Source organism: Hordeum vulgare, chromosome 3H, assembly GCF_904849725.1.
Source record: "Hordeum vulgare subsp. vulgare chromosome 3H, MorexV3_pseudomolecules_assembly, whole genome shotgun sequence".
NCBI classification, from domain to species: Eukaryota; Viridiplantae; Streptophyta; class Magnoliopsida; order Poales; family Poaceae; genus Hordeum; species Hordeum vulgare.
In genome coordinates, this window is record NC_058520.1 from 274,026,865 (window position 1) to 274,051,452 (window position 24,588).

General features: G+C 49.6%; 1 pseudogene; it reads left to right on the plus strand.

Annotated features, from left to right (window-relative positions):
* The first annotated feature begins 1,298 nt into the window (after positions 1-1,298).
* LOC123443652 overlaps positions 1,299-24,588 on the plus strand; it is a 43,884-nt pseudogene continuing 20,594 nt past the window's right edge.

The window sequence follows — 24,588 nt, forward strand, 5'->3', positions numbered from 1 at the left end:
GATCTCACATTTGGCTTGAGTGCCAACGGGAAATAGTTGGCGAGCGCTTTCTCATCTCTTACTCCGGCAGCTTGGACGGCTATCGTGTAGATGCCCAGTAATTCTACCGGGTTGAGCTTTCTGTCATACTTCTCTGTTTGTTCAGGCTTGAAAGCTCGGCTCGACGGCCAGCGGACGTGTTGCAGCTCGCGAGTGAAGGCAGGACACCCGACCTCGTAAGGTAGGTATCGGCCAGCACTGGGCGCGGGGTTGCCAGCATCTATGCCGTCGCGCTTGTCAGATTGACAGTGTGCTTCCCGACGTTGTTCAATGGTGATACGCGCGCCCTTCTTCCGTCGATCTTCCCGGACACGCCGCTGGTCTCGCTGGTCGCGTGGCGTCGTCGGGCCCGTCAGTGCGCGGAGCTTGTTGCGGCTGCCCTTGTGTTTGCTGTCGAGGAGGGGATTGCTTCGTTGGTGTGGCCCCCTCAACACGACCGTCAGTCCCGGCCGCCGTCGTCGTTCGTGGACGACGGGACGGTCCTGCCCGTGCACAAGTATGGGGTACTAAAGACCCAAACTTTAGTACACCGACAACCACCGTGCAACAAGCCTCCCGGGAGCCTAGACAGGTACATGCAATGCCAATAGCACCCCTAACAGGATATGCCAAAATCCACATTGATGGAGCTGTCCTAAGGAATCGAGGTGGTTCTTGTGGTGGAGTGTGCCGCGACGGTGCTGGGAACTACCTCGGCAGTTCTGCTATTGTTATCGATGGCGAGACCGACCCAGCGACGCTTGAAGTTATCGCTTGCAGAGAGGCTCTCGCCCTTGCGGAGGATCTTCTTCTTCATGATTTTATCATTTTGTCGGACTGCAAGCAAGTGGTGAACGACATGCGAAGGGGCAATCAGGGGCGATATTGCTTCATTATCGCAGAAATTAACTTCGAGCAATTAGTTTTTGTTGTAATTTTATCTTTGAAGGGCGAGCCATTAACGGCAAAATCCATAGTTTAGCTAAGTACTCTTTTAATCCTGGCTTGGGGTGCCATGTTTGGGTGGCCAATCCGCATGATCCGAACCCCATGTGGATTATCATCAATAAAGCTTAGTTTTTTCAAAAAAATAATAATAACTTGAGCGGCTGAAGAAGCGCCAACGCTCTCCACTGGCCCAGTCCCGAGTCTCTCCCCCAAGACCCCCCCTCAGCTCAGCTCCTCGAGATCTCCCAAGGGCCAAGGCGAGGAGCCAACAAACGCAAGGCCACCGCTGCCTCTGCGCCTCCGCAGTCGCCGTTCTGCGATCTCGTCCGCTGCCGCCGCCCTGAGAGATGGTGAAGGCGTTTTACGCGGTGGGGCTCTGGATCCGGGAGACCGGTCAGGCCCTCGACCGCCTCGGCTATTGCCTCCAGGGGAACTACTTCTTCCACGAGCAGAGTAAGCATAAACACCTTCCCTCGTCCGTAATAATCCTCCCTTTCGCCCCTCCCTCGTCAAGTTTTGCAGATACTTCGGGGATTTGGTCTTCTCTAGTGGTCCCAAATGAGCGAGCATTTCGGGATTGCCGCCTAGGGTTAGGGACTGTTCAGGAAATATTACGGTCATGTGTGCGCCATTAGGTTGGGGTTGCCCTAGGTTTCCGCATTCTTAGGTCATCTGCATTCATCGTTAATTCACACACTAATATGCGAATTTAAATCGACGTGTCTTTCTACGTGAGTTGCTCAGTTCACAGCGTGCTAAAATTAAGGAGGTGGACTGTTTTACGAAATATAGATCACTCTTTGGTAGAACTTACCTCACCCAATGATTTATACTAATTGCATATTAACTGGAAGTCCTGAATATAAATTGCTATCCGCAACATATATTATCGCTAGGTATTTGCGGTGATATTGGGATGCTATCCGGATAGCTGTAGTTCTGTTAACATTCTTGAGCTCTGTTCTGCCCCTTTATCGTTCTAGGCCTTCCTATTTGCCGGGTGAGCTGAAAGTCAAGGAATTTCTGTCCAAGATGCGGGTTGTGATTGGAATTTAATGATGTTTTTGATATTTTTTTTGTTTCAAATATATATCGCTATTGGAACCGTGACGTGACGTTGCTCGACTCCTGGTGGAACCAAGAGGAGCATCGTCACGCCCTTGTCGTCGTGCACCAGTCGTCGTGGCGGTCTGGCGTGGGTGAGGCTGAGCTCGTGGATCCGCGGCTCCGCCGAGCACTCCGTCTTGCTTTGGACGCGGCACGCGCCTAGCAGCCTCGCTCGTGACAGGCGTTGCCGGTGGATCGCGGCTTGTTTTGGATTGGCCGCCGCTGTTGCGATTGCGGCCACTGATGCGGTGGAAGGGTGGAGTCTGGATGTCCGTTCTGCCCGCAACACCAAGGCCAAGCTCGCCAGGACGTCGCTGCTGTGCTTCGTCTGCGGGGGACACGACGTTGGCGCCTCCTGCGGCGATCGCGGCGCCCGCATTTCGTGACGTCGCCGCGGCGCCGTTAGCAGTGTCCACAGCCGCAAGCGTCGTGGCCTTCGAAGTAGAAGGATGGGTGGCTGCGCCGGTCTTTTTCTTGGGAGCCATGAGGAAAAAAAACAACGACGAAGATCAGCGCGCTGCTCGTAATGTCAGGTTTGCGCGAACGATTCCCCCTACCTGGCGCGCCAAAGATGTCGGGGCAAGTTGCACTCGATCACCTATTGGTCATTGGCCCCATCGTGGTTCGGCGGGGAGATCGCGTTGCACAAAGAGCAGAAACTACGAGGCAACACGATGATGAGACTCGAGACGTTTACCCAGGTTCGGCCGTTGAGAAGTGTAAAACCCTACTCCTGCTTTGGCGGATTGATTCGGGGAAGACGGAGCTCGCACAGTGTTTTCCCCTAGCAAGGGTTGCCGTGGAGAGCTACTATGTGCGTACAAATCTTCTAGTGTCCGAATCCTCTGCTGGGTTGCCTTGGGCCTCCTTTTATAGCTCAAGGGGCGTCCACAGTGGCAAACAGACATGATTAGATAGCTAACAGTGCTATCGTACCTAACTCTGGCACTCAAGACAAAATGCCATAAATGCAACCTTAGGTGGCGTGCGGGGGTGCGTCCCCCGCAAACTCCTGCCACCGCTTAGCTGGCTGTTGCTTGGTGTCTTGACACGCCTCTGGACGGGTGTCAAGTGGTCGTAATCTATCTTCCGGCGCGTCGCCAGTGTCTAGCGAGGGCCACCTAGCCACTTGAGGGCCCTGACACCGCATCGACAAGCGACTAGCGTTGTGATGCGGTGGAGCGGTGGCCGATCGGCTCACGCCTGCCGGGGGATAGCTTGCCGGGTCTTCTGGAAGAGGAGTGCGCCCTGGTCCCCGGCAAGCCCCGGGGATGGCGTGTCTTGGGCCCGTCCTGGTCTTCTTGTGTAGGTCTTGCCGGCGTTTGGTTCCGGATACTTGCTTGGGTTGGTGGTTGCCTTCGAGGAGTTATGCTCTTAACGCCTGTGCATAAGTCAGGGGCACTGGGTACCCCATTACTAGTGCACCGACAACCCCCCTTGCTGGAGGCCTCCGAGCCGAATCCAGCAGCCATCCCGGACGCCCACCGGTCGCCAACGTAGCAGGGAAACACCGGGTCAGGGGAAGACCAGCAGGAGGAGAGCCATGAACGCATGCACCCCACCGTCCCCAACCACCACCAGCAGAGGCGACGCACGCCGGAGTTATGCCGCGCCGCCTGCCGCCACACAAAGCTCCCCCGGCTCGTGAGCGCTCTGCACAAGGAACGACGGCCTGCCGCCGCCGGATCCGCGTGGGCTTTGCCCGGCACGAGTTTTTTTTTTTTGGGGGGGGGGGGAGGAGGGAGTAGGTTGTGGGAGGTTCGGTCGGGGAGAGGGGGTCGCCGTCCTGGGGAGGACGACGCTGGCAAAACCTTGGGGAGTGCCCAGACGAATTGTTGGTCTGGCCGCAACGTTGCCGAACGTAGTGGTGGAGCTGCACGTGACGGCGACGTCGGCGGTTTTAGGGCGGATCCGGCGGAGCTGCGTGGCCGGCGGTGAGAGATGTTCTCGTGACCGGGAGGCTCACTGGTGTGCTCTTCGCAGCCTCTGTCAGCCATGGCTTTGAGGTTTTACATGATGTAAGCTAAATTTTTAAAAGTTCTAGAGCAGTTGATGATGGTTTCCTCCGATGAGTTGATGCTCACTAAGAGGCTCGAAGATAAATTTAATAGCTCCAGCTCTGTTATCATCATCATGGACCATTGTACTCCATTTATTGTTTGAGGTTTTACTCGCTCTGTTGCAAAATGTCGGGCGTGTTTTTATCGGTTTAAGACAAGACTTTGACCAATAGTTACTCCATAGGTATGCAATGTTATGTGATTTTTCTTGTACTCAAAATTCTTTTCTTATAATTTTGATTTTGTATAACACAACCACGTATTATAACATACGAATTGTTTGTCAAAGTCCCCTAGGTAGTTGGAGGTTCTGGTGCTGGAGCTTGCTTGTTACAGTTATCTCTTGTCGCGATTGACTATTGCCCCAACCAGGGATTACCATTTACATCTGTTTGGATTCAAATAGAAATAACACTGGTAGTTTGTTTTCAGAAGACTCTTCACCTCCTGAATCTACAATACTCTAGTAAGCAAGCAATTGTACCCTTAAATTATTAACTCTTTGAGTAAATTGCACAATAAACATAGCATCTAAGCTGTCCTTTCCCATAATAAAATACCTTTGGCAATCTAGTATTGGATCTGACTTGCTTACAGTCCCCACTCGCAGCCACCTCTCAAAATGCTGGCCGGCCGTGGTGGTATCTGATCTGTCTTGTGGAAGTAGTCTCCCTGTTGCATGGCAGACCCTAATATACGCTGTTCAATCTTAGTCTCTCAGGCTGTGCCAATCTCCCATGTCAACACTGTTGCCACCGTATCAGCCCAGAATCGTGCCTGTAGCTAGTTTTGTTCTGCTAGTAAGCCGTCCTATGCAGACAGTTTGTGTAGGTGTTGGCTGATTGCGGATGTATTTCTTAAGAGGTTATGTTTTCTACAAATGAGTTCGGTATACATGGTGAATTGTGCAAGTTGCTCCAGTACTGTAGCCCGCTGCTCCTGTGACACAAATATGACTGGACGCTTTTTGGTTCTGCACATTTCTTCCTAATTGATCTCATTATCATTGGATGTGCATATGTTACACTTTTTGGTTCTGCACATTTCTTCCTAATTGATCTCATTATCATTGGATGTGCGTATGTTGTGTCCACCCCTTGTATATCTGATGATGTTATTTTTGCTGTTTTGTGCTGGATTGTTTCTATATATTTGTAAGCTTCGTAATCCCATGTTAGCATTTTGATCACGCATCTACGCATGTCACATTTCAGTAAAAAAGGCATTGACATTTAAAGATCGGCTATCTTCTTTGAGCACTTAATCCCTGATCAAGCTCATGAATTTGTGTTTCCTCTTCATGTCACACTGTAGATGGGTAAAATTATCCATCTGTAAGTTTTTTCTTTATCTGCATATTACCTTTCTGTGGATGTGAAGTGGTAAATAACTCGGAGATATTTTTTGATCACCTGATCTTCTGTATCCTTATCTGCAGGATGCTGCTTATGTTCTGCACTGCATCAAATTATTATGGCCATGTTTTATGTTGACATGCATTATAATTGTTCGTGTTGTTGTGAGCAACTACACCTATAAAAGTGCTAACATGATTTTGTTTTGGACCTTTCTAGTTTCAAGGCATCGCACACTTATGAACATCTTTGACAAAGCCCCTCATGTTCACAAAGAGGCATTTGTCGCTCCAAGTGCATCCCTTATTGGTGATGTTGAAGTTGGGCCAGGGTCTTCAATTTGGTACGGATGCGTCTTACGAGGTTTGTGCTCAGTGTTCCAGTGAGCATCATTTTGATATTATTTGCTACATCAACGGGTGCTTCCAAACTGTGCCTGTATTCAGATTTGACTGTACCAAAATGTGTGCTAGTAATCACCCCCATCGTGTTGCGTTTCTTGTCCAATAGTCTTCTGGCTCTTATCTTATGCGATTTACTTTCTAATTCTGTTTCTATATTATTCTTGGTTATCATATCTTTTGTTATTTCTACATAAATAAATACATCATCCTAGACAAATAAGTTCTGTGGCTAAACATTTGAAGAGATGGACCCCATCGATATTAGTAACTAGATATTAGATAGAGGATTGATTCGTAGCTCTACTAGTGGGTGACCATGACGAGGAACATTCGATTAGAAAAAGAAAAGAAAAGAAAAGAAAAATCGCATGTCAAGATTTGTTTAGCTACTTCTTGATGCTTCCAATCTAGTGTAATATTTCTTTTCTTTTCTACCCTACCTACTGTTTTCTAGAGTCCTCTAGTTGTTAGTAGCCATGAGTAGAAGGATGTATCTTAAGTAATGTTTTCTGGAATGTTCTAGCCATATGTAGAAGTATGTGAAGGCTTCCCAAAACCCTATAAATAGAGGTTTGTAACCAAACTATGTACCCACTATCTATAATAGGACTTGTTGGACCAGATCTTGTGCTCTAGGAGTTTTGAATTGAACTCCTGCTGCCATATTGGCCTCCACTCGCCTCTAGAACGATATCTAGCGCAGCACGCTGAAGTAGTTCCTTCAGCACTCGTGCTGTATACATTCTAGCAGCAAGGTGGAGTTGCTCCTCCACAACTTTGTGTTGCTTCAAGTGGTATCAGAGCCCCGTTGATCCATACAAGTTCTTTTTGTCCCCTTTGAGAGCAAGCTGCAACAAGCATGGAGCAATTGGAGAAGAGGATGGATGCCGCAGAACAACAAATCAAAGAGCTGCGTGAAGATCTTAATCGGAGATTTGACCAGCTGGTTGAGATGATAAGAAAGGGTGTCCCCCCTGCTGCCAATGATGGAGATTCATCTATAGAAGATATTCAACAAAGGAGAGGTAATCTTGGAGCAAGACCGCCCCAACAACGTGCTGGTCAAAGTACTAAAAGAAGGCCAATTTATGTTGAAGGTTCTGAAGGTGAAGAATATGATGATACCCTTGAAGAAACCGATCTCTATGCATATGGGAGAGTACCCAACCCTACATATGCAAGGGATGCATACAAGGTGAAAGCTGAGATCCGAACTTTTAGTGGAGATGTTGATATTGAAGGGTGCCTTGATTTGTTATATGAAGTGGATACTTTCTTTGAAGTGATGGAGTTTCCGGAAGATCATAGAGTTCCTTTGGTCGCATACAAGCTGAAAGGAGTTGGTGCATGGTGGCACCGCGTTCAAGAAGAGCGCATGCTGAGAGGAGAACCTCGTGGGAGAACTTGACAACAAATGAAATGCCTTCTGAAAGGGAGATTTTTACCTGCTGATTGTGACCAGATCCTATTTATCCAATTCCAAAATTGTGCCCGGGGAAATAGGTCTGTTTTAGATTACACGGAAGAGTTTCTAAGGCTACAAGTGAGGTGCAACCTTGCCGAAAATGAAGATCAACAAGTTGCAAGGTACATCAATGGTCTCAATGATGCTATTCAAGATCGATTGATGATGCAACAAATCTGGTCCATTGATCAAGCACAAGCTCTAGCATTAAAGACCGAGAGGTTTGTGAGGACACGAAAGACGACTAAGGCTCCATATCTTCCATATCCTCATACCGAAGGCTCATCTAGGGATCACACTAATAGAGTGGAAGAAAAGACCGCTCCACCAAAGGTAAAACGACCCATCCCGAAGCAAACTAGTGGTAAGGGTAAGGCAAATGAAGGCCCAAAGTGCTATAAATGTGGTAAAGAGGGACACATATCCAGCGGTTGCCCACTAAGAAAATTTGTTAACACAACTATCCATGATGGTGAAGACGATGAGGAAGAATACGAATGTGAAGATGTAGAGGGACAAGAGGTTTGTCAAGAAGGTGAGGAGGTGGTATGTGTGATTCGGCGTCTTCTCTGTTCCACACCACAACCCGACGACACACAACGGAAGAAAATAGAGCAAATGCACGGTGAATGGTAAGGTATGCAAATTAGTGATTGATAGTTGCAACTGCGAGAATCTTATCTCCCAGAAGTTGGTGAACCATTTAAAGCTTCAAACCCATGACATCCAAATCCCTACACTATTGGATGGATCAAGAAAGGTGTGAATATGAAGATCACCAAGCAATGCAACCCGCCACTTTCTTTGGGCAAGCACTATCGTTCAAATGTGTTGTGTGACATAGTTGATATGGACACCAACCATGTTCTTCTTGTGAGACCTTGGCAATTTGATGTGGATACTACGCACAAGGGCAAAGAAAGTTCCTACTCTTTCATTTGGAACAAGAGAAGGATCATTATTCTACCAAATAAAATTGATGGTAATATCTCTAAGGAGGAGGGGAAAAGTATGTTAACTATCTCCCACACCTCTAATGAGTTTATGGAAGACATGAAGGAGGCAGATTTATGTGTTGCACTTATTGTAAAAGGAGAAGAGCACCCGACTGTTGAAATTTCAGGAAAGGTACGTGGCTTATTAGTAGAATTTCGTCACATACTTGGGGAGCCACAAGGCTGTCACCGATAAAAGGAATTCAATATAGTATTGACTTGATTCCGGGAGCAAGTCTCCCTAATCTTCCACACAGTCGAATGAGCCCAAAAGAGCATGATATATTGAAGCAGAGAGTGGAGGAATTGTTGCAAAAGGGGCACATTCGAGAAAGTATTAGCCCATGTCCTGTACCCCCTGCTCACGCCAAAGAAAGATGGATCTTGACACATGTGTACGGACATTAAAGTCGTTAAGAAGATCACCGTAAGGTATAGATTCCCTATTCCCCGCCTGGATGGTATGTTGGATTAGCTTAGTGCGGCAAGATTGTTCACAAAGCTAGATTTCATCAAATCCGTATCAGACCCCGGGATGAATGGAAAACCGCCTTGAAGAGAAAGGAAGGGTTGTTTGAATGGGTAGTCATGCCATTTGGACTCTCAAATGCACCAAGTACCTTTATGCACTTGATGAATCAAGTCCTTCGACAATTCTTATCCCACTTTGTTGTGGTCTATTTCGATGTCATCTTGATCTATAGCAAGCATAAGGATGAACACTTTGATCACATTCGGAAGGTGCTAGAAGTACCAAGGGAAAACGAGCTCTACGTCAACTTGAAGAAATGTGTTTTCCTGCAAACACAACTTATCCTAGGATTCATCATATCATGTGACGTTATGCGTGTTGATGATTCTAAGGTTGAAGCAATCCGAGAATGGCCAACTCCGAAGACCATTTATGAGGTAAGAAGTTTTTTTGGCCTTGCAACTTTCTATAGGCGATTTGTGAAGAATTTCAGCACTATCGTGGCACCAATTACCGAGTGCCTGAAGAAAGGAAAGTTCCAATGGACAGAAGTGGCTGAAGCTAGTTTCAATGAGATCAAGCAAAAACTCTCACAAGCTATTGACTTGTTGCTACCTGATTTCAACAAGACTTTTGAGTTGGAGTGTGATGCAAGTGGAGTAGGCATTGGAGCTGTTCTATATCAAGAAAGGAAGCCCGTTGCTTTCTTTAGTGAGAAGTTAAGCGAAGCTAGAAAGAAATGGAGTACTTATCAGCGAGAATTGTATGCCGTTTTCAGAGCTTTGAAAACTTGGGAAGCCTATTTGTTGCCTAAAGAATTTGTTGTTTACACTAAAGCATTTTAGAAATCAAAAACATGTTGATTGCATGCTAGCAAGATGGGCAACATATCTAGAGAGATTTAACTATCTCATTGTGCATAAATCTAGAACAACTAACCGAGTGGCCGATGCTTTGAATCATCGTGCATGCCTCTTGACTTCTTTTGAGGCTCAACTTTCATGTATGGATCAAATAAGGGAGTTTTATGAGGATGAGGAAGACTTTGGCCATATTTGGTAAAGCATGACTCTTTGTTGCAGGATGGCTATCTTTTCAAAAATGATCGTTTGTGCATCCCAAGGAGTTCTCTGCGTGACAAACTAATTAGAGAACTCCATTCAAGTGATCTTAGTGGCCATGTTGGGCGAGACAAGACTAACGCTAACTTGGAAGTTCGATACGTTTGGCCACAACTAAAGAGAGATGCTGGAAAGTTTGTTCAACGATGTCCCATATGTCGAACCCGCAAAGACCAAGTTCATAACACATGGTTATACCTGCCTTTGCCTATTCATGTTGCTCCATGGGAGGACATCTCTATCGACTTCGTCTTGGGCTTGCCAAGAACAAGACGAGGGAGTGTGCTGTGTTTGTGGTCGTGGACAGATTCTCTAAGATGGCTTATTTCATTCCCTGCCGCAAGATGACGAATGCTCATCATGTAGCAAACCTGTTCTTTCGAGAAGTGGTAAGATTTCATGGAGTTAGGTTCATCGTCTCAGACCGTGATAGCAAGTTTCTTGTTGCATTTTGGCTCACTTTATGGAAGCAATTCAACACCGAATTGAAATTTTCTAGCACTGCTCATCCACAAACATATGGACAAACGGAAGTGGTAAAACAGTTTTTGGTAATCTGATCCGTTGCATTTGTGAAGAAAGAAAAGGACAATGGGATTTGGCTTTATCTCTTGCAGCGTTCTCCTACAATAACTGATACGGGGCAAACCCGCGGGTGTCGATCTTTTCACAATTGGAGGGGAAAAAGGGAGAAACCAAAGAGAAAACCACAAACTCTCAAGAATGCCCGAATCAACATCCACTAGATCCACATAAAACACATGAGATACGTAGATCCAAAGTCAACAAAAGGACACAAGTAACGGATAGTCTTCCACTCCGGAGGAGGGGCCTTGATATCCCGTGGGATCTTCCCTAAAGAGGGGCCTTGGCATCCATAGGATCTTCTCACGTGGAGGTGTTCAACTCCAAGGGAGAAGGATATGGAAGGAGCAATGCTCAACTAGTCTATGAGCCAACACATTTCTAACCCTAATTTGGAGGTAGGAGAAGAGTACTTATAGTCTAGGTAAAAATAGAGGGCGAAGGGGTACATGGGCCTCGGGCCCGAGTGACTGCACGCAGGTAGGCCGGAAGTTTCGGGTCAGTCCGGAAGTTCTGGGCAGGTTTCGGGCGGGTCTCGGGCTTTCCATAGAGTTGGCACACTTCGTGACGGCTGGGCTGTGTCGAGGCCGGAAGTTTCGGGCAGGCCGAAGGTTTCGGGCCAGGTTGTGGGCGGGTTCCGGGCTAGCCGGAGAGTTGGCACGCCCGGGGTTGGTCTTGAGCAGCTGGACGGCCGGAGGTTCTGGCTGGCCTAGGGCTTCTTCTTGGCGCTTGCTTCCTCTTCATGTGGTTCTTCTCCTTGCGCTCCCGAGCTCCGGTTGTGGTCGAGGTACTTGATTATGCACATTGTCTCTGCTTGAGGTAGCGGCCATGTCTAATGGCAAGTTATGGGTAGCTCGATAAGGAGAGAATTCACCTCGGTTTCGATGGCGCGTGCGCGAGCTCTTGTCATAGGCCCACTTGGGGCTCGAGGTGTAGGCATTGTCGTTGAAGCGTGCCAATACCTTGAAAGGTCCATCGGCTTGAGGAAGTAACTTGGACTTATGCTCGACGGCGAAGCAATCGTTTTGTAGGTGTAGCCACACAAGATCATTGGTCTTGAACACCATAGGATGCTTGTTGATGTTGTGCTTGGCGGTGACACGTTCCAGTTGACTTTCGATCGTGCGTCTTGTATCTTCATGTATCTTCTTGATATACCTTGCCCTTGCACTTGCGTCCATGTTCACGCGCTCTTGGAGTGGTAGAGGAAGGATCTCGAATGGGGACAGAGGGTTGAAGCCTTAGACCACTTTGAATGGAGACTTGCCAGTGGTGAAGTGGCGTGCACGATTTAGGCGTACTTGGCGATACCTTGAGATTCTTCTTGATCAACACACGGATAAGCGTTGAGATCTTTCGGTTTGTCACCTTCGTTTGGTCCTCGGTTTGTGGATGGTAGGTCGATGAGAATAGGAGCTTGATTTCGAGCTTAGCGCATAGTGTCTTTCAAAAGTAGCTAAGGAACTTGACGTCGCGACATGTGAAGTCTCAAGATGTCCCTACCAAAGAGATTTGTAAAATGGGAAGCATCGTTTATCTTGTGACATGGAATGAATTGAGCCATCTTGGAGAAACGATCCACAACAAAAAACACGGAATCATGACCATTTTTAGTTCTTGACAAACCAAGCACAAATTCCATACTAATATCTTTTCAAGGTTGAAGAGGTATAGGTAGAGGCATGTAAAGACCATGGAATTGAGCTTTTGACTTAGCTTTGCGACATGTAGAGCATCGGTTGGTGAAGCGTGCAACGTCATGGAACATTTTTGGCCAAAAGAACTTCTTGGCGAGTGTGGCATATGTCTTGTCGCGTCCAAAATGACCCATGGGTCCTTCACTGTGAGCCTCGTGCAAAAGCAACAAACGAAGAAAAGACTCGGGTATACAAAGTTCGTTAGCACGCATAAGATAGTCTTCTTTCATTTAGTAATTTTTCCAACAAGGTTTAACATGGCACTTAGCATATGGAGTCGCAAATGATATATCATGCTTATATAAATCTTTGATATGCTCAAAACCAATGATATTCAATTGAAGTTGAGTAACTAGCATGCATTTGCCGGAAAGAGCATCCGCCACAACATTTTTTTACCCTTAATGTATTTGATGACATAAGGAAAAAACTCAATGAATTCACTCCATTTAGCATGCGCTTGGTGAACTTGGTTTGACCCTTAAGATACTTGAGTGTTTCATGATCGGTATGAATGACAAATTCATAAGGGCGGAGATAATGCTCCCAAATATACAATACTCTAACCAAAAGCATACAATTCTTTGTCATATATGGAGTAATTTAGTTGAGTTCCGGAAAGTTTCTCACTAAATTATGCAATTGGGCGTTTCACTTGCATTACACGCCACCTATGCTATTTACCACTAGCGTCATAATGCACTTCAAAAGTTTTATCAAAGTTGGGTAAGGCAAGCAATGGTGCACGAGTAAGCAAGTTTTTAATCTTGTGGAATGCGGTGTCTTGCGATGGTCCCCACACAAAGGGTGCATTCTTCTTGCTCAAAGCATGTAGAGGAGATGCACTGGTGATAAAATCCTTAACAAAACGACGGTAAAATCTAGCTAGTCCAAGGAAACTAGGCACTTGTTGCAAATTTGTAGGGGTGGGCCAAGTTATGATAGCGTCAATTTTAGTTTCATCAACTTGAGCACCCTCGGAAGATACCACAAAGCCTAGGAAAGCAACCTTGTCAACACCAGAAGTGTATTTTTCCATGTTTACATGAAGTTTTTCGTTCCTAATAACTTGCAATACTCTCCTAACATGTTTAGCATGCTCCTTTAGAGTTTTACTAAAAACAAGAATGTCATCAAAGTATACCACAACACAATATCCAATGAGACGACGTAAGACATAGTGCATGACTCGCATAAATGTACCCGGTGCTTGGGATAAACTGTCATGTGGGGCCAGCCCTATAGGTGTAAGGGCCCTGTGTGGGCCGGCCCTGCACCTCCCTAAAAATATGTCCTAGTTTAATTATAGTCTTTTTAGGTTAGGAGTCTAGGTATTAGTTGGAAAGGTTTAGTCCCGAAGAATGTTACCCTACCAACACCCAATTAGGGTAGGAGTCTGTAACCTGATCTTGTAATTAGGCTATATATAGCCAGCCCTTGGGATCAATAAAATCAAGCAGAGAATAATCTAAACCCTCACCCCAATGCGTCTGCGCTACGGCGTCCCTCCTCACCCCCTTCTCCAACAATAGGCCGGCGAGGGGTTCGCCCTCGCCCTCCTACCTCGCACGCCTACAACCTGCGTGGCAATCAGCCGGGCCGTGACAACTTGGTATTAGCTTCCTCGTCAATCTCGACGGCCATGTCCCCGCCGCCGCCGCCGCTTTCGCCACCGGTGCCCCTACCGCAAACCCTCGAAGAGCTCGCGACCAAACAACACGAGGATCATGAGGTCGTGGTCGCCACGCTGAACAACCTCTCTGAGAAGAACCACACCGTCCGGACGGAGCGCGCTGAGGACCGCGCCACCCTCCAATCCATCGCCGAAACGCTCAAAACTCTCCAGGGCTAGCTGGCGGACACGTCGCAGCAGCAGCGTGCGCAGAACCTAGCCCTCCTCCGGCTGGAAGGCAAGGGCACGTCTCAATTGGGTGGTCTCGGGCTCATGCGGCCCCCAGTGATTGCGCGGTGACCACGAGGGAGGTCAGCGAGCTCCCAGGTGCGGTTCTGCTCGACCGCATCCATCTCCAACTGCATCGCGGCGCGCCATGCCGCGTCTTTCTCGGCCTCTGCAAAAGACCGAGGTTCGCCGTCCTCACACGCGAGTTGTAGCTGTGCCTCCAGGTCGCGTGGCACCAGTCCCGGCACCGGCTGGTCGCCGAGTAGATTATCCATCGTACGATACCGTAGCGGTTCGCCGCTATGATACGCGTCGATGCGCTCCTCGTCGTGAGTGAGCGGGGAAGCGAACTTCATCGGGTTGTGCTCTGCGTGAGCTGGTGAAGACGAGCCCGGAGTGGAGACTGTCGGGGCTGGAGTATGCGGCGTCGCCGGTTGTGGTGCCGTCGGCGTAGCAGGCACCGGAGTCGATGTAGTTTTGGGGGCTGGGGTAGACGTGCTCGGCGAAGAGGAGCTGCTTGCTCCCCCAGCTTCCTTGAAGTGGACGTACTCGACAATGAAGTCGTCATACGTCGGCGTCGAGCCGTCGTCCACCGCCTTGTCCCATTTCCACCCTCGCCCTTCGTTGAACACGACGTCTCGCGCCGTGCGCACACGCTGTGTCTTTGGGTCGAGGATGCGGTAGGCCTTTGAGCCCTCCGCATAGCCGATGAAGACTCCCGGAGTACTCCTGTCGTCGAGCTTGCCGATGTGGCCGAGCTCTTTGGCGAACGCAAGGCAGCCAAAGACCCGCAAGTGAGAGACCGCCGGCTTCCGCCCATGCCAGGCCTCGTACGGCGTCCTGCCGTCGAGTGCCTTAGTAGGCGAGCGGTTGAGGATGTAGACGGCCGTTAGCACCGCCTCTCCCCAGAGAACAGCCGGCATCCCTCTCTGCTTGAGGAGAGCCCGAGCCATCCCCACAACCGTCTGGTTGCGCCGCTCGACGACGCCGTTTTGCTGCGGGCTGTACGGCGCGGAGTAGTGGCGCTGGATGCCCTCATCAGCGCAGTACGACGCGAATTCAGCCGCCGTGAATTCGCCACCGTTGTCAGTGCGCAACACGCGCAGTTTGCGGCCGCTCTCCGCCTCCACAGCAACCTGCGCACGCCTGATGGCGTCCGGCGCCTCTCCCTTACTGCCGAGGACCATCACCCACATGTAGCGAGAGAGGTCGTCGACGAGCAGCAGGAAGTAGCGTCGACCTCCTGGTGTGGCTGGCGTCACCGGGCCGCACAGATCTCCGTGCACGAGCTCCAGCCTCTCCTTGGCCCGAAAACTCGCCTGCTGCGGAAAGGGGAGTCGTCTCTGCTTCGTCAGCACACAGATGTCGCAGAACTGCTCCACATGGTCGAGGCATGGCAGGCCTCGCACCATCTCCTTGGCACTTAGACGCTTCAGGGCCTCAAAATGAAGGTGCCCAAAGCGCTCATGCCATTGCCACGCCTCGTCGTCCCGACGGACAGCGAGACAGACCGGTTGTGCCACCTGCACATCAAGGACGTAGAGTCGATTTTCACCTCTGGGTACCTTGGCGAGAAGGCGACGCTGGCGATCCCAGATGCGTAGGACCCCATGCTCAATCAGCACGCGTGAGCCGTTCTCATCCACCTGTCCCAAGCTGATGATGGAGTTCCTTAGCGCGGGGATGTAGTAGACACCGGTGAGCAGCCGGTGCTCTCCCGTCTTGGTGGTGAAGATGACGGAGCCGACGCCCTTAATTTCCACAGCTGAGGCATCCCCAAACTTGACGGAGCCTCGCGCGTCGGAGTCGAGCTCGGCGAAGAATTCCCTTCGACCGGTCATGTGGTGGGTGGCGCCGGTATCGAGGCACCACCCCGCAGTCTTGTCCTTCCCGGAGCCATCGCCGAGAAGAGCGTGTGCTTTTGGCTCGTCGAGGTGGAGGGGAGCCTTTGCGACTGGTGTCGCTGAAGGTAGCTCGATGCTTGCATGCGCCATGAACAGAGCCGTCTCCTCCTCCGCCGCCTGTGCGACGTGAGCCTGGCCTTGTCGCGGTTGGCGACACTCATTGGCCCAATGGCCAAGCCGGCCACAGTTGTGGCAGTTGTTGTCCTGTGCCGGCTTGGGCTTGCCAGCGACGCCGTCCTTGGCGCCTCCGCAGGCGTCACCTTCGGCACGTCCTTGTGCCTTGCCGCCCCTTCGCGCCTTGCGCTGCTTGCGGCCGCCCGTCGTGGAAGAAGGCTCCCCCTTCTTCTTGTCACCAAGGCTGGCATCCCACTGCTCCCGAGTTAGGAGCAGCTTCCCGCCGGTGGTGATGGGCCCCGAGGGAGGCTGTGGCTCGTCGGTGTCGACGACCTTGAGGCGACCTATCGCCTCCTCGATCGTCATTGTGGAGAGGTCCAGCAAAGACTCGATCGAGCGAGCCATCTGCTTGTACTTCTCGGGAATGCATCGGAAAAGCTTCTCGACAGCTCTCTCCTCGGTGTAGGTGGCATCGCCGAACTTCACCATCTTCTGCAGTAGAGTGTTGAGACGGAGAGCAAAATCATCAACGTCCTCACCTGGCTTGAAAGCCAGGCTCTCCCACTCCTTACGAAGTGCCTGCAGTGTGGACTTGCGAGCACGGTCGCTGCCGATGCGTGCCGCGGCGATGGCGTCCCAAGCCTCCTTGGCAGTCCGCTTGTTGGAAAGCGAGAACTGCATCTCGGGCGGGACTGCGGCGATGAGGGCGTCCAGCGCCCGTCGATCTTCTTGGTGGTCGACGTTGCTGTCCTGGACTGCCTCCCACAGCCGCCGCACCTGGAGCCTGATCTTCATGATCGCGGCCCACTCGACGTAGTTGGTTTTAGTGAGGGTAGGCCACCCAACACTGGGACCAACATCCCTGACCACAGTCCGGACCTCGTAGAGGCCGCGGTCCTGGTCGTTGCAGCCGCCGTCGCCGTGCGCACCTGCACCTGGAGCGCGGGCGTGCTCGGCTGCCCACTGCGCTGTCCGCTCTTGCGCCACTTTGGCACGGTCTGCGTCGGCACCGTCGTCCGCAGGCGCAGAGCCGTTGGAGCTGCCGGAGCCGACGCGGAGTGCCTTGGCACCCGCTGTAGCCTCACGTGCTGCCTCCGCTGCTGCTGCTGCTTCTACCTCCGCCCTGGCTGCTTCTACCTCCGCTCTGGCTGCTGCCAGCTCCGCTGCAGCAAGCCTTGACACCCTTGCTGCCGCAGCAGCTGCTGCTACAGCTGCTCGCTCACGCTCCTCTGCCACGGCGCGCTCGGCCTCCTGCCGGCGCCGTATGCTCGAGGTAGCCGTGTGCTGAGAGCGACCTGCAGACATGGCTCGCTGCAGGAGGGCTGTTGCGTGAAGAGGAGGCTGTTGCTGACGAGCTGCTGCTCGACAGTCCGGAGGGAGGGAGGTAACTAGGGGCAGTCGGAGCAGCAGCTGCTACCGGCTTAGGCTGCTCAGCTCCCGGTGAGAGAGGTGAGCAGGAAATGCTCAGGGTGCAAGATAACGAGGCTCTGATACCACTTGTTAGACCTTTCAGCCTGAGCATTGATAGTTGTGGATGACACTAGGAGAGTTGGGACAATTTTCGTTGGTTTATTTCTCACACAATGCCATTGCCAACCTGAGGGGTTGGGGATACATATTTATAGGCTGCTGGCCAGCCAAGCATATGCTAAGATGCTAGTCTAAGATGCTAGTCTAAGATGCTGCTAAGATGCTAGTCCAAGATGCTATCCTAACTGCCAGTCCTTGATGGTCAAGGATTCTATCCTAACAGCCACAAGGACCATGTGCTGCAGCCCCACAAAGGACTATGTGCTGCAGCCCCACAAAGACCATAGTACATAGACTTATCCATCAGAGGCGTCGTCCCACACAAGGGCCACGGCCAACTCGGCCGCCGCGCCTGCATTCACAATGCCTTCCATGTTGGGGTCCTGAAGAAGTACCATGGTCTGCCGTCGGAAGTTCCGCCGATGGTTCCACCTCTGTTTCAGGGTCGAGTACATCCAACCCCTGTCCAAGCATTGCGTGCTCGTATTGCTCGCGGTGTCCAGCAGGTGCTCTTTCAATGGGAGGGCCAGCCGGCGTCTGTTGCTTCATGGGAGGATGTCACAACCTTCCGCAACTGTTATCCAAGCTTGTTTCAAAATGGAGGGGGGATGTCATGTGGGGCCAGCCCTATAGGCGCAAGGGTCCTGCACCTGCCTAAAAATATGTCCTAGTTTAATTATAGTCTTTTTAGATTAGGAGTCTGGGTATTAGTTAGAAAGGTTTAGTCCCGAAGAAGGTTACCCTGCCAACACCCAATTAGAGTAGGAGTCTGTAACATGGTCTTGTAATTAGGCTATATATAGCCAGCCCCTAGGATCAATAAAATCAAGCAGAGAATAATCTAAACCCTCACCTTCCTTGCTCCTGCGCTACGGCGCGCCTCCTCACCCCCTTCTCCAACAATAGGCCGGCGAGGGGTTCGCCCTCGCCCTCCTACCTCGCACGCCTACAACCTGCACGGCAATCAGCCGGGCCGTGACATAAACCTATTGGCATAAGTAGCCATTCATAGAAACCAAACTTACTTTTGAACGCCGTTTTCCACTCATCACCCTCTTGCATGCGTATTTGGTAGTAACCACTTCTCAAATCAATTTTAAAAAATATAGTGGCACCAACAAGTTCATCTAGCATGTCATCGGATGTCAATATCTAACGCTTATAGCATTGATAGGACGACAATCCAAACACATGTATATAGCACCGTCTTTCTTAGGTACTAGTATCATCGGAACCGTGCAAGGACTTAAGCTCTCGCATACATGCCCTTTGTCTAAGAGTTTTTGCACTTGCCTTTGTATCTCCTTAGTTTCGTCGGGGTTGACGTGGTATGGTGCCTTGTTAGGAAGTGGTGTGCCGGGTATGAGGTCTATGCGGTGTTCGATCCCTCGTTTTGGTGGTAGTCTCGGAGGTAGCTCATCGGGAAAAACGTCTTGGAATCCCTGCAACAAACAAGACAAGACAAGAGGTAGATGTTGTGTAGTATTAGTTCGTATGACTTCATCTTTGCACACAAGTACAAAGTGAAGAACGCTCGATGGACTCTCACTCACATCCCTCAAGTCCTTTTTTGTGGCTAAAAGAACTAGATCTTTCATGTTCCTCATCGTGGAGTCACTCAAATTTGGCTTGTGGCGCTCACTCACTTTTAGGTGGATCGCTGTCTCAATTTTATCTCCGCGATGGGATGAGGTTTGCTTATCGGCGGTCACTTGACTTGGAGTCATTGGTCGAAGCACATATTGCTTGCCCTTCCTCTTGAAATTATAATGATTTGTCTGACTGTTGTGGATGCCGCCGCGGTCGAATTGCCAAGGTCTCCCAAACAGAAGATGACAAACGGACATGGGAACCACATCACACTCCAAAGTGTCTTCATATGCACCTATCTTGAAGGATACTTGCACGGTGTGGTCAACTTGGAGGGTTCAGGAATCACTAAGCCATTGGACCTTGTAGGGACGTGGATGCTTCGTCTTGACCAATTGCAGCTTGGAACAAAGGTTCTCACTTGCCAAATTGTGGCAACTTCTGCCGTAGATGATGACCTTGATGGATTTTCCTTGGATGCCTGCCTTGGTATGGAAGATGTGGCAACGTTGGTCCTCGTCTTGTTGTTGAAGAGTCAAAATCTTGGAAAGAACGAGAGCGGAGCTCGGATTGTTGTCACAATAGATTTGCGCATCTTCATCTTCATTGACTTGTCGATGCATGGTCACGTGTTCCAAAGCTTCCATCTCGTCGTCACTCATAGGGTCATAGGTGCCATTGTCTTGAAGGATCATTGTGTGTCTTGTTGGACATTCGAATGTCTTGTGGCCACGGCCTTGGCACGTGAAACACTTGATTGAACTTGATTTAGCGGTAGCATCCGGTGTTGGTGTAGAGGATGAAGCTCTTGGTTTGTAGTTACATATAGCAGGAAAGCGGCTTGACGAAGCCGTCTTGTCCTTGTAACTTGACTTGTCATCTTATCGTCGGAGTTCTCATAGTCGAAGGCGTCATAGTCGGAGAAGCTTGTGCACTTGAGCCATACATCTTGGAAGAGAACTTGGAGTACTTGTAGTCATCTTGCACTTGACGTTCCGCCTTGGATGCTTGATGCACTAGCTCGAGTAAGTTGGAGTAAGGTTGGAAAACCGCAATCTTCTTGACTTGGTAATTGAGACCATTCAAGAAGCACGCCATTGTTTGCTCATCATCTTCTTTAACATTGGCTCGGATCATGGTCATTTCCATCCCTTAGACAATCACTTGTTCCCACCAAATGAGAACGTAGTCTTGGAACTCAAGTGAAGCCATTGCAATCTTCTTTTCTTCTTCGAAGTTGTGTAGACGGAAGATCTTGTCAACCTTGAGTGCCCATAAGAGATAAGTCTTCCGGATCATTGCTTCCGGAAAACTTAGGCATGGTGAACTTGAGCTTGCCGAAGCTTTGTTCTTCATTGTGATTGTTTTGGCGATGCCCTTGTTTTGGAGGAGGTGCATCATTGTTGTTGTCGAGTTGATGTTGTTGTTGCCTTGGGGCTTCGTCATCATTGGGCTCGACGTGATGTGCTTGAGGGCGTTGGCGAGGTCCTCGCACCCGGTGTCGTTGTTCTTGGTGCTTGGCTTCCACTTGACGTTCACGCCAGAGTGCTTCATGTTTTTTGTGCGCTTGATGGTTGCCTTCTTGCAAAGCATTTGTTGCATCGAGGAGGGCATGTTGTGCTTCAAGCGCTTGTTCCTCACGTCGACGTTCTTCTTCACGTCGTTGTTGTAGGCGTCCTTGCTTCAAAGCTTTGTGTTCTTGTTGATGTCGTCGATCACGCTCGCGAAGTCGATCTTGCAATCCATTGCCATGGAAAGGGTTGTCTGATTCTTGGTGATGGCGACAGTCGTCACGGTGGTGATGTCGAGCTCGAGGTGGACTTGCGTCGGAAGAGTACTCGGAGAATTGGCGACTTGAGTGGCTCGTCTTGACGAAGTAGAGGTTGAGGATGCGTGGTTTACCATCAAAGCACGGATCTCGTCCATTTGGCTTGATAGCTTGTCGTCGAGGTAGTCCCTCGTGCGCACCTCAGATTCGCACAAGTCGGTGGCGAGTTGCTCAATGCGGTCATTCAAGACATCTTGTGCTTGGCGCATTCTTTTTTGGACACCGAAGAATTGTAGTTTGGTGACGTAGTTGTTCTCGTCATCGTCTTGCTCCTCAAAAGCTGGGTTCGACATGGTTGTCCTATCCAAAGCACTCAAGTAGATTTAAGTGGAAGAATGAGAAGACAATACCAATTACCGTTTTAAAAGTTGGAAATGGATCAAAGACCACTCAATGTGCAAATATGGAAATAGTAGAATTGGTACCGGAGATCGTCCTTCTCACACCTACACAAATAAGGCTTATGGAGTAGCTTGGTTAGGATGGTGGCACAAAAAGTCAAGCAATTCGTAGATAGAATCAATAATGTTGACAGAGATTCACAAATTCGCAAGTAAGACAAAATAGATCAATAGCAATGAGTATACACGGAAACACACACACGGAAAGAAAAATGGGGTTGTGCAACCAAAGAATGAGCACCAAATGTGGAGTCCACGGAAAACGCTCGTGTTGCACAACACTAGAGAGACGCTAGCACGATGCTCAAATGGGCATGATACGAACTTGTGCACGACCTATGTGAAACAAAAAGTGTTGTCTTCCTGGTTCCCGACTTTTGCTATGCTCGCTCAAGTGATCCAAGATGATCAAGTATGATATGCAATTTGGCAATGCCATTGCTTTTGCTCTAGCTTAAAAGCTTTGCTTCTCTTTCTTTTGGCGATGATATTTTGTATGTTCACTATGCGGGATGTGCACACCAAGATAGCAATTATGTATGCGGCTCTGTTTTCGAGTCGAACGACTAGTCACGACTAGTCGACGAGTCGTTACATGAAGGTCGACTCAACCTGTCAACTCGAACCATTGGATGAGTCGAGCGAGTCGATCGACTAGTGACGACTAGTCTCCACTAGTCACGGTTTTTGAGTCGAGCGACTCGGTCGATCTGTCATGGAAAAGGAGCCTGGTAGAGGAAACAGAGCAGTGAAGGAGGGGCGGTTCCAGGGAAGGAGGGAGAGGCAGAGGCGGGGAGGGAGGGGCGGAGGCAGAGAAGCCATGGAAGAGAAGCTGCAGCAAGGCCATTGCGGCTGTCGATGCGTGCCTGGAGGTTGGAAGGGAGCAGGTGAGAGAAAGAGATAGAAGAGAGTAGATGGATGGTGAAGATTAGAGAATATAGATGGTTCAGATTGAGCTAGGCAAGCTAGGGTTTCATTGGGCCTTACTGGGCCAATATTGCCTGCCCATCCCCCTCTCGAAACCTAGATCGAAAGTTCCACTCACCCTCCCCCGACCAAACCTTCTTCTGTAGCCGCCGCCGCCCCTGGCTTGCTGCTCGTCCCCTTCTCCCCTGGCTTGCTGCTCGTCTCCCTCTCCTCTGGTTGTTGCTGCCTGCTGCTCATCCCCTGGTTGTTGCTGCTGCTGGTCTGCTCCTCCCATCCCCTGGTGGACTGGTCTTGGCTGGTTGCTGTGGCTCCTCCCCTAGTTGCCGCCGGTTGCTGTTGGTTTGCTCCTACTGCTTAAACTCACGTCGACGCATCGCATGTCGACTCGTCGACCACGAGTCACGACTAGTCTAGAGTTGCCCCCCCCCCCCCCCCCCCCCCCCCGAGCGACTCATCGACTCAAAAACATTGGTATGCGGGTACTATTGTAACACAAAAGATGATACTAAGATATATGCACGCAATTGAAGCAATGCGAAGTGTGTATCACTAAAGTGCACAAGTAGCGTAGCCTGGCAATACTCAATGGCTAGTCTCGATAGGCAAGTAACGTAAATAGGCTTGGGGTAACAACGCAATGACAAGGGAATAAGTCAAGAGTGTCATCACGGTTACATCCTTGCTTACGGTCAAGTGTCAACGGAGAGTTGGTTGGTGGCGATGTCTGTGTGGAACCACTCCTAAATAGCCGAAACACCTTAGGAAGTTGCAAGCTCGCGATACAAAATCTCAAATGCAAAGGGTTGTGGAAGAAATGGAGGTGGCAAATGCGGAAGAAAATGGTGGAGAACAAAACGTAACACTCTGTTTCAGCCGGATGTTTTGGGATGGTCTGATGTTCTGGGGGCTGGAAAGCCCTTTGTTGGTAGCTTCACAAGGTCCACCACATGTGTTGGAACTTTAGTGTAGACAATGGAGAAAGGAGAAAGGACATGATTCAAATTGCCCAAAGCCCTATAAATAGAGGTCCTCACCTCTAGTTTGTAACCAGACTATGTGCCCACCATCTATAATAGAACTTGTTGTTCCTATCTAAGATCTTGGACTTGATCTTGTGCTCTAGGAGTTTTTGATTGAACTCCTGCTGCCATATTGGCATCCACTCGCCTCTAGAGCGATATCTAGTGCAACACGTTGAAATAGTTCCTTCAACACTTGTGTTGTACGCATTGTAGCAGCAAGGTGGAGTTGCTCCTCCACAACATTGTCCTGCGTCAGATCATGATTATGTCTTTCCATCTCCATGTTTTTTCTTTCACCAGATCTATTTGATCCATGTTGGATTTTTTCAGTGTAAAAATAATTAAAATTCCCAATTTCAAGATTTGTCGTTTGCTGAAAATTGCAAAAAAAGGAAAACTACAAGGAGGATACAACATGATGGCCTATGTGTCATTTGTAGAAAAACGCAGATGATCTATAGCCGTGTTGTATTGTAAGCAAGAATGACATTTGAAGAAAGAGGAAAGTGAGTGGCTCTCAGCTTACAATGAGGAGCAAGTAAAAAATGGGATCTTTCTTGTTCCTCGACTCCCTTGCAAAAGCAACGACGCATGCCAAATTTCAGGGGTTTGTTCATTGAATCAATAGTAGCAACACGTTTCTATCTGAGGAGGATAAATAGTGATGCCACTCTCGCTTCACTCGATTCCCCTAGCCCTAGACATGAACTGACGGACGGTGGCGCTACACCTCCGATGCGTGCTACCCTCTCCACCCCCTTGCCATTGCCCCAAACCAAGAGCACGATACCAAGAGCATGGTGGTGCTTCAATGTCGATGTCGTCCATGCGCTATGTTGAGCTGACACCTCTCATTGCTACTCACCCAGTACAATATGTGGAGGTCTAGTACACCATGGTGAGGTGCATGGCAGCCAATGCGAGTCTGAAGAGGACGTCGGTAGCCGCAAGTAGAACGACAGGGGGATGGAGCATAGTGGGCCAACAACAATGGATAGCGTGGGCTCGTGGGGGGTGCTTCCCGTCTACGATTGAGCATTTCAGCTTGGTATGGTAGGTTAGAGGAAGCTCTTGGAGGAAGGGACCAAGAGGAAACCCCTCTCCACAACAAATTGACAAATTGATTTGTGAGGCTGCGGCGGCGT